Raw genomic sequence first — 9,991 nt, forward strand, 5'->3', positions numbered from 1 at the left:
GCTTGTACTTTCTTTTAAGTCAAAGAGAGTTAAAACATTTTTTTTTTGCTTGAGGAAGATTGGCCCTGAGCTAGCATCTGTGCCAGTCTTCCTCTGCTCTGTATGTGGGTCACCTCTACAATGTGGCTGATGAGTGGAGCAGATCTGCACCCGGGCTCCAAGCCCGCGAACCCAGGCCGCCGAAGCAGAGTGTGCAGAACTTTAACCACTTGGCCACGGGGCCAGCCCCAAAACTTATTTTAATCTTGAGAACTTTTCCAGCTTGTATTTGCAGACTCTGAATTCCTTAGGAAGAAGGTTCTGGGGTTTCACAGACTCAGGCACAGAGGCCTGTCAGGTACAACAGACATACGGCTGTGGTACAGGGCGACTGTCACTGCTGCCTGACTTATTAGCTATAACGTATGGCTCGTTCTGGATGGGAGAACGGCACCCGTACAGGCTATACTACTCTTCATCAGGATAATACGAAAAAATCTCAAATACGGGCTGCTTCGGTGACAAAATACCGTTCAAATTGTTATAAGGTAGGTCCGAACCAATTCCTGGCAGTGCGTAAATAGAAATGGGATGACACTTGCTTTAGCAGTGGACACATTACACGTGTAGGAAGAAGAAATGCCCTAGAGAGCAGAAACATGTTGACAGGTGTCAGGGATGGCGATTTCTGGAGCAAAAAACTACACAAGGTTGTTATTTTGGTTTATGAATTGCTTGTCCAGATGCGGGGGATGCTGACAGCAGCCTGCTGTCTAGGCTTGAGAACAGAACCAGTAGCTGTAAAGACTAGGTTTGTCTTGATTTCATTTCATCTCACAGGCTGAGGATATTTTATGGGTTTTCGTGAAAGGCATGATTTATGCTTTGAGACTCCTGGAAAAGCTTGCGGCTTTTAAAAATAATTTCTGAAAATGAGTTTCTTCTTAGGGTCAGTGACTTCACCAGGCAGCTCAGGAAGACTCAGACCTTGCCAACAACAGAATTTTAGATATTTTCCTCTTCCTTCAAAATCCGTTTATTCTTTTGAAATCTTTAAAAACATATATTAGCTATGTAAAACATGCACCTCTTCTTATCTCTACTTATTTGTGCTCCTGTCCCCCAGCAGTCATCTTATCTCCTTATCCACAGTAAGCAAGCAACGGACATTTGTTCATGGAACCTCAGGGAGCCTGCAAATATTTCACCGGATGGAAGCATCAGGCTGGATCGTTCCAGAAGCCAGGGCCTGGCAGGTGTTTTGATATACGGATACATTGTGAAAAGATCTCTACACTCAAGCTGATTCACAAATCCATCACCTCACAGAGTTACCATTTGCGGGGGGGTAGGTGAGAAGATTTAAGATCTATCCTCTTTGAAAATTCATGCAGTATTGTTAACTAGAGTCACGTTGCTGCACATTAGGCCTCCAGAACTTATTCATCTTGCATAACTGAAACTTCATATCCTTGACCAACCTGGCCCCACTTCCCCCTCCTGCTAAGCCTCTGGAAACCGCCATTCCACTCTCTGCTTCTACGAGTTGGCTATTTCAAGTTCTACATGTAAGTGAGGTAAGGTGGTATTTGCCTTTCTGTGTCTGGCTTATTTCACTTAGCATAATGTCCTCTAGCTCCATCCATGTTGTCACAAATGACAGGATTTCCTTCTTTTTTGAGGCTAAAAAATATTCTATTGTTTGCATATACCATAGCTTCTTTATCCATTCATCCACTGAAGGGCATTTGGGTTGTTTCCATGTCTTGGCTACTGTGAATAACACTGCAATGAACATGGGAGTGCAGATGTCTCTTCAAAATTCTGATTTCAAATCTTTTGGATATATGCGCAGAAGTGGGATTGCTGGATCATAAGGTAGTTTTATTTTTAATTTTTTGAGGAACTGGCATACTGTTTTCCATAATGGCTGCACTACTTTACATTCTCACTGCCAGAGCACAAAGGTTCCCTTCTCGCCACATCCTCGCCAACACTGTAACCTCTTATCTCAGGTGTGAGGTGGCAGCTCACTGTGGTTTTGATTTGCATTTCCCTGAAGATTAGAGGGGATCTTTTCACGTACCTGTTGACCTCTGTGCGTCTTCTCTAGAAAAATATCTAGTCAGGTCTTTTTTCCATTTTTTAATCTGTTTTTTGACTTTTGCTATTGAGTTGTATGAGTTCCTTATATATTTTGCATATTCACCCCTTATCAGATAGATGATTTGTGAATATCTTCTCCCAATCTGGAGGTTGCCTTTTCATGTCCTTTGCCGTGCAGAGGCTTTTTAGTTTGATGTCGTCCCACCTGGCTATTTTGCTCGGCGTTAGGCTCCAGCCCTTCACCCCTCCACCACACACTCACTAATTAGGGTTTCTGAGGGTCTCTTGAAAGCAGCTGGGCTATGGTTTCACTTTGTTCCACTTCTCCCTTTGAAATGATCTTTTCCTCCCTAGCAGTGGTCTGGAAAAGTTAAGGATCAATAAGCTCTTCAGCTGAGAATGCCCTCAGCCGCACCAGGGGCCAGCCCAGGCCAGGAGAGGAGGAGAGGAAGACAGAACAGGGAACAAAAAAGGAGGGAGAGAAATGTGACCCCAGGAACTCTGTGTCCAGAGGAACGCAGTGGCTGCAACGTGGCCATTTGTCCTCCGTTCTCCTGAGGGAGGATTCTGAATTGGGCACGAGGAAAGAAGGGGTGAGAAGGGCATCTCTGCTGATGTCAGGGGGCTGGCCCCGTGGAAGGGAAACGGGTGACGAGGCAAGGAGAGGAGGATGGAGCTCCCTCTCTTGTCCACACACCTGTTCTTTGATTGCTCTCAAAACTCCCTTCAAATTCCATGACCTTAAAAATTCACTTAAAATTTTTAATTGTGGTAAAATACACATAATATAAAATTTGTCACATTAACCATTTTTAAGTGTTTGGTTCAGTGGCATTGAGCATATTTACACTGTTGTGCAACGGACACCACTATCCGTCTCCAGAAATTTTTCACCTTCCCAAACTGAAACTCTGTCCCCATGGATCAATAACCCCGCCCCTGCCCCCTCCTCTGGCTTCCACCGTCCTGCTTCCTGCTTCTACGAATTTGACTCCTCCAGGTCCCTCGCATAAGTGGAATCATACAGCATTTGTCTTTTTGTGACTGGCTTATTTCACTCAGCATCATGTCCTCAAGGTTCATCCATGTTGTAGCATGGGGCAGAATTTCCTTCCTTTTAGGGGCTGAATAACATTCCAAAATTTCTTGACCTTTCCACCCATAAATTGAAAACTTGCCCATAACTGAGAGAAGAAAGGCAAGGATCTTCATCAATTGTGAACCAAATTTTGTCCCTTCGCTGTTTAAAACCTCCCAGTTGTGGGTGGGAAGGGCTCTTGGTGGCCTCCCTTTGGTGGCAGAATCCTGTTCACAGCCTGAGTGTGGCCCTCCAGGGCCGTGCCCTGCCTGTCTCCCCGAACACTCTCTCCTGGGCCACTTCTGGGCCCGCCAACCGCTCCTTTGGGCCTCAGTAGCCCAAACTTGCCCTGGCCTCCTGGTGCCCTCAGTACTCCGTCCAAACCTCCTCAAGGCTGATTCCCGCTCAAAAATCACCTCCTTAGAAGGGGCCTCGGAAGAAGGCATCCTGGAAGGGAAGCAGTGCAGAGGGTGTGCATCCATACAGCTCTTTTGGCAGACAATTCAGATATATGTCTTCAAATTTTAAATGTATTACCCCTTGACCTAGCAATTCTAATTCTAGGACGTTATCCTGCAGACATAGTCACACGTCTGCACCAAGATACATACAAAGTTCGATACAATATTTTTCAATAGCAAAAAATATAATGTCCATCAATAAGGTGCTATTAAATAAATTGTTACATCCATAAATAGAATACTATGCAGCATTTAAAAGAATAAGATAAAGCTATTTGTGCTGATATGGAAAGATGTCCAAAATAAATTAAGAGGAGAAAAGGAGAAATGCAAAATAACACATAGACTATCCTCTCATTTGCATTTTAGAAAAGATTATATACATATTTAAGATTAGGTGCTTACGTGAATTATATCTCAATAAAGCTGAACTTCCCTAAAAAAAAACATCACCACCTCAGAGAGGATTTCCGGACCTTTTCCAAGGCTTTGCCCTCCCACCCTGACCCCGTCAGCATCACATCATCTGGCTGTTTTCCTCAGAGCCTGGGTCACTGTCTGACAGGGTCTTCTTTCCCACCCTGGAAGGAGAGTTCCCTGAGAGCCAGCACCTGGCTGTGCTCATTCTTGGCTGCTGGGTGCGCGCAGAGCTCCGGAGCCATTTGTCAAACGTGGCCCGAGGCAGCTGGTGAGGGGCTGGGAGCGTGGGAGGGACGGAGAAGTGCAGACAGAGTGGAGATGCACCCTCCCTCCTTTCCTCCTCATTTCAGACAGGAGTGTGTCTGAAAGTCTGTGTCAGGACTGGTTACCCCTTAGTTCCCAACCCCACCGTTAGGCAGCCACCCTTTCCCATTTGTCCAGGGGTTCAGAGTTTTACTATTTGGAGAAACTGAACTAGAGAGACTCAGGTCGGGAACCAGGTGCATGGGAGGAGAAAGTAAGATACGGCCCTGGAACCAGGCAATAGGTGCCAGCCTGCCGAATGGGGGCTCCCCTCCCCCCTCTGGCTTCAGAAAGGAACACCCTCCCTGGCACCCTCGGGGCAGGTGACGGGAGCGACCTAGCCTGGAGACGCTGACCCCTCCAGAGAAGGATGGACAAATGCTGACCTTTGGGGGTTTCTGACTGAAGATACACGTGCCACCAAGTAGCTCTACAGAAGAGCCCGGCTCCCTGCCACTCCCAGGAGGTCCAGAAGTTATTCGGTGTCTTAATCAGTTGAATGGACAGCCAAGAACATTATGGGATGATTCCAACATAAAAGAAAGAGATAAAAACAAGTGAAATGATAAAAGGATTTCAGAAGGAACAAAGACAATGGAAGGAGTGGAAGAAAATTACCAAGGAAATGACAAGATCTTCAGACTAATGAGAGAAAACACTGCAGCTTTAAGGCATAGAGATCAGAGAGTGATCAGAGAACAGAAAAGAGAATAATGAACAAGCAGAGGAAAGTCGAAAGAAATCTCCCAGAGCGCGTGAAGATGAAGACAGTGACGGACAGAGAGAGAGACTGGGAAGACCAGAGGAGCATCCTGGGAGGCCACTGTCAGATGAGACAGTGTTTCAGAGACAGGAAACCGGGGAAAATGAAGGAGGGAATTATCAAAGAAAAAATTACAAGAGCTTTCCCAGAACTGAAAGATACAAGTTTTGAGACTGAAAGGGGCCCATTCTACACCCCAGAATAATGAATATAAAAAGGCCTGCAGCTTCAGAATATTAGGGACAAAGATTCTAAACCTTTCCAGAGAGAAAAAACAGACAAAGTTACACACAAAGGATTGGAAGTCAGAGCCTCTGCGACTTCTCAGAACCGTCAGGGTGAGCAGGGGGACAATGCACTCCAGCGTTCTACGGGCAGCCACACTGTCATCCAAGTGTGGGGACAGAAAAAGACATCTGAAGACATTGAATGTCCACCAAATCCACTTCTCCTGTGTTCTTCCTCAGCAAGCCATTGACACACGCGTCCCACTGGATGAGGGGTGAACCAGGCCACAGGAGATCACAGCTGTGCAGACCCAGAGACAGGTGTGACTGACAGGTGTGACTATATAAAAGGGCACTGGACACATTGGGAGACATTTTATAGGGCTGACAGAGGCAGGAAATGGACAAGTTTCAAATGAAAGAGAATATATAAAAAATCAGACAGTTATTAACTTCAGGAAAAAAAGAGTCATAAGAAAGGAAATATAATCCTCAGTTGCATTAGCCGCAAATGCTCATAGCTGCATATGTCTAGAGGCTGCTGTACTGGACAACTCAGATATAGGACATTTCCACCATCACGGAAACTTCTGTTGGACAGCGCGAGCACAGAACTTGGTTCAGCAGTGAAAAACATTAATGTATTTGTATGATAAGAACACTGAGCGTGGATGTGATATAAAATTGTGATATATCTGTGTTGGAAAGATGGAGGAGAGCAAGGTGTTGCAGAGCTAAAATCCTCATCTGCAACATGATGTCATCATCGCGTAACAGAGTGTTGAAGACTGATGAGTCAAGAGCTAGCTGCACGTGCAAATAATACAGAAACAAGGAGTGAAATAACCAGAATAAAAAAACAAGAGAATTGCAGTGGCTGCTCCTGAGGATTGGGGGTAGGGTGGGTAGAGGCTTAATTAAAAAAATGTTTTTGATACACAAGAAGCTGTACATATTTAATGTATACAACTTGATGAGTATACACCCATGAAACCATCACCACGATCTATGCCATAAACCTGCCCATCACATCCAAAAGTTTTCTCCCACCTTCTTATTTATTGTTGTTATTATTATATATTTCTTGATGATAAGAACACTTAACGAAAGATCTACCCTCCCAGCTAATCTTTAAGTGTAGAATACAGAATTGTTAACTATAGGCACTGTGCTACACAGTAGATCTCTAAGATTTATTTATCTTGTATAACTGAAACTTTATACTGAAAACTCCCCATTTCCCCAACCCCCAGCCCCTGGCAACCACCATTCCACTCTCTCCTATGAGTTTTCTTATTTTTGTTTTTTAGCATAAATAGATTCTATTGACGTCAATGCTTCTGCACTGACAGAAGATTGTGTCTACACAAGCAGAAGTTGTAACTTTTCACAACTTCTAAAAAGAATGTCAACAGTTACAACAATCATGCATACCACGGTCAATAATCACATTTTAGAAGGATTTTCAACCATTTCTAAAGAAATTCTTATAACATTGTTATATCTTTCTATGAGTTTGACTATTTTAGATTCCTCATATAGGTGGAATCACGCAACATTTGTCTTTCTGTGGCTGGTTTATTTGACTTAGCATGATGTCCTCCAGGTTCACCCATGTTGTCACAAATAGCAAGATTTCCTTCGTTTCTTTTGTTTTTTCTCTTTTCTCTCTCTCTCTCTTTTTTTTTTGCTGAGGAAGATTTGCCCTGAGCTAACATCTATTGTCAATCCTCCTCTTTTTTTTGCTTGAGGAAGATTTGCCCTGAGCTAACATCTGTGCCAATCTTCCTCTGTTTTGTATGTGGGATGCTGCCACAGCATGGCCGCCTACAAGTGGTGTAGGCCTTCACCTAGGAACCGAACTTGGGCCGCCAAAGTGGAGTGCGCCAAACTTAACCACTAGGCCACAGGGTAGGCCCCCTCATCTTTTTTTGAGACTGAATAGTATTCCGTTGTATGTATATGTGTGTGTGTGTCTCTCTCTCTCTCTCTCTCTATATATATACACCACATTTTCTTTATCCATTCATCTACTGAAGGTCCTTTAGATTGCTTCTAGGTCTTGACTACTGTGAATAATGCTGCAAGGAACATAAGAGTGCATGCATCTCTTGCAGATCTTGATTTAACTTCCTTGGGGTAAATTCCCAACAGTGGAATTGCTGGATCACATGGTAGTTCTATGTTTAGTTTTTTGTTTTCTTTTGTTTTGTTTTTCTGCTTTTTCTCCCCAAAGCCCCCCAGTACGTTGTGTATTTTAGTTGTGGGTCCTTCTAGTTGTGGCATGTGGGACGCCACCTCAGCATGGCCTGATGAGTGGTGCCATGTCTGCGCCCAGGATCCGAACCAGCGAAACCCTGGGCCCCTGCAGCGGAGCACTCGAACTTAACCACTCGGCCACGGGGCCGGCCCCCTATGTTTAGTTTTTTGAGGAACGTCCATTCTGTTTTCCGTAGTGGCTGCACCAATTTACATTCCCACCACAGTGCACAAGGGTTCCCTTTTCCCCACATCCTCACCAACATTTGTTATCTTTTGTCTTTCTGATAATAGGCATCCTGACGGGTGTGAGGCGATATTGCCTATGGTTTTGATTTGCATTTCCCTGATGATTAGTGATGTTGAACACCTTTTCATATATCTGTGGGCCATTTGTACGTCTTCTTTGGAAAAATGTCTGTTCAAGTCCTCTGCCCATTTTTTAATCTGGTTATTTGGAGCTTTCTTGCTACTGAGTTGTAACAGAGACCTATTGCTGTTAAAAGCCTTATAGTACTATTTGATTTTGCAAACCATGTTTACATATTACTTTGACAAAAGTAATCTAAAAAAGAGCAAACACTCCAAGCTATACTATATCTGAATATCCACATAGGTAGTAAAATGAAATGATACGGGATGGAAGGATGCACATTAACCTTAGAATAGTTACCTGTGAGGTGGGAGGGAGTGGAGGGGGTCCTGGGGGACAAAAAGATGCTTCAACAATATCTGCCACTTTTATTTCTTTAAGGAAGAAAGGTGTGAAGCAAATGTGGGAAACATTTCTTGAAGCTAGGTGATGTGTACACCGGTATTTGCTGCACCCTCTGTACTTGTGTTTAAAATATTTCATAAGAAAAATAAAAGAGAGAGAAACTCCCCATTACAATTATGTCTCCAGTGCATTTCTGTTGGAATACATTAATATGGGCTCTGTCACAAAAGGGGCAGGAATCGCATAAATTGCACCTGGAATATCTTGTAATTCCAGATCAAGGAAGCTCTCAAAGATGGCAAGAGCACATGTCAGATGGGTTTGGGAGCCAGGTCTAATGGGCTCTCATTAGCCGAAGATGGAGCAATTTGAGCATCAATAAGAATAATTATAATGGGTTAAAACGTATCAACTATGTTTTTACTGATACTTTAAAAAACCCTTCGCTAGCACCCAGGGAGTCAAGCTCCAGGTGAAGGGCACGGTCCTCTGAAAGATTGCACTTGCTGCAGACACCAGCTGGAAGTTTGGGGGTCCCCAGGGCTACCCCCACTTCTGTCCACCTGGCAACAGACTCAGGACCACCCTTAGGTTCGATAATTTACCACAAAGACTCACAGAATCCAGGAAAGCACTGTGCTTATGGTTACAATTTTACTATCGCGAAAGGATGCAAATCAGAACCAGACAATGGGAGAGGCACAGGGCAAGGTCTAGGCGGGGCCCACATGAAAGCGTCTGGTCCTCAGGGACCAGACCTCCTGGCATCCACGTGTGACTGTACTCACAGAGTACAGCTGAGTCCTCCATCTCCAGCTCCCTCACAGCCCCAGGTCAAGATCCTCTGATGAGGCGACATATCTCTCCTGGGGCTTGCCACCACCATCTCAGTAGCATAAAGAGTCAGGTGTGGTCCACTCGAATAACGAGGACATTGTAGGGTTTAGAGCTACCTCTAAGGGACAGGGGACAAAGGCTGGCGGAATTCTTTATGATGCAGGTGGTAAAGTTTGGAGAATGCTCAGAAACCAAGACATTATTTTCAAAGCTGGTAGATAAAGAACCAATGAAGCGTTTATCCTCCTTTTCCTTTATAAATGACATCAGGTTCCCAGATATTGATGGGAAACTTCTTTCACTAGCAAATGAGGAAGGAACGCATTGGAACACGTGAAGTAGAATCTCTCCATTTGGCAAACCCTCACTGAGTCAGGGATCCGAGCAATGAGAATCAGTGACGGCTGGTGTGATAACAGGACAACCAGAGTGACCGGCCTGCTGAAGGGACACAATGCCACCAGGAAGTAGTCCTGCCAAAAATTGAACCTGAAACTGTCCGGGCCTCCAGATCTGACTTCTCGTTGCCGAAGGAACCTTTCATCTCCCACCGTGGCGATGTGTTTTGTATAACGTGCTGTGGGGTCTCTCCGGGACAAAGGACCTCGTCTCTTCAAAAGAGACTTGTTGAAAAAGAGAGAACTACAGGGGTCACCTAGAGAGTAAAGTAAACTTTAGAGACATATCAACAGATCGCAGCCTCTGAACGTTATTTGCATCCTAACCCAAACGAAGTAAAAAATTAGTAGACAATCGGGGAATCCAAATATTACGTGGACATTTGACAAATTACGTAATTATTTTTAATTTCTTTGGGTATGGTAATGAAACTCTGGTTAT

Source organism: Equus quagga, chromosome 8 (genome assembly GCF_021613505.1).
Source record: "Equus quagga isolate Etosha38 chromosome 8, UCLA_HA_Equagga_1.0, whole genome shotgun sequence".
NCBI classification, from domain to species: domain Eukaryota; kingdom Metazoa; phylum Chordata; class Mammalia; order Perissodactyla; family Equidae; genus Equus; species Equus quagga.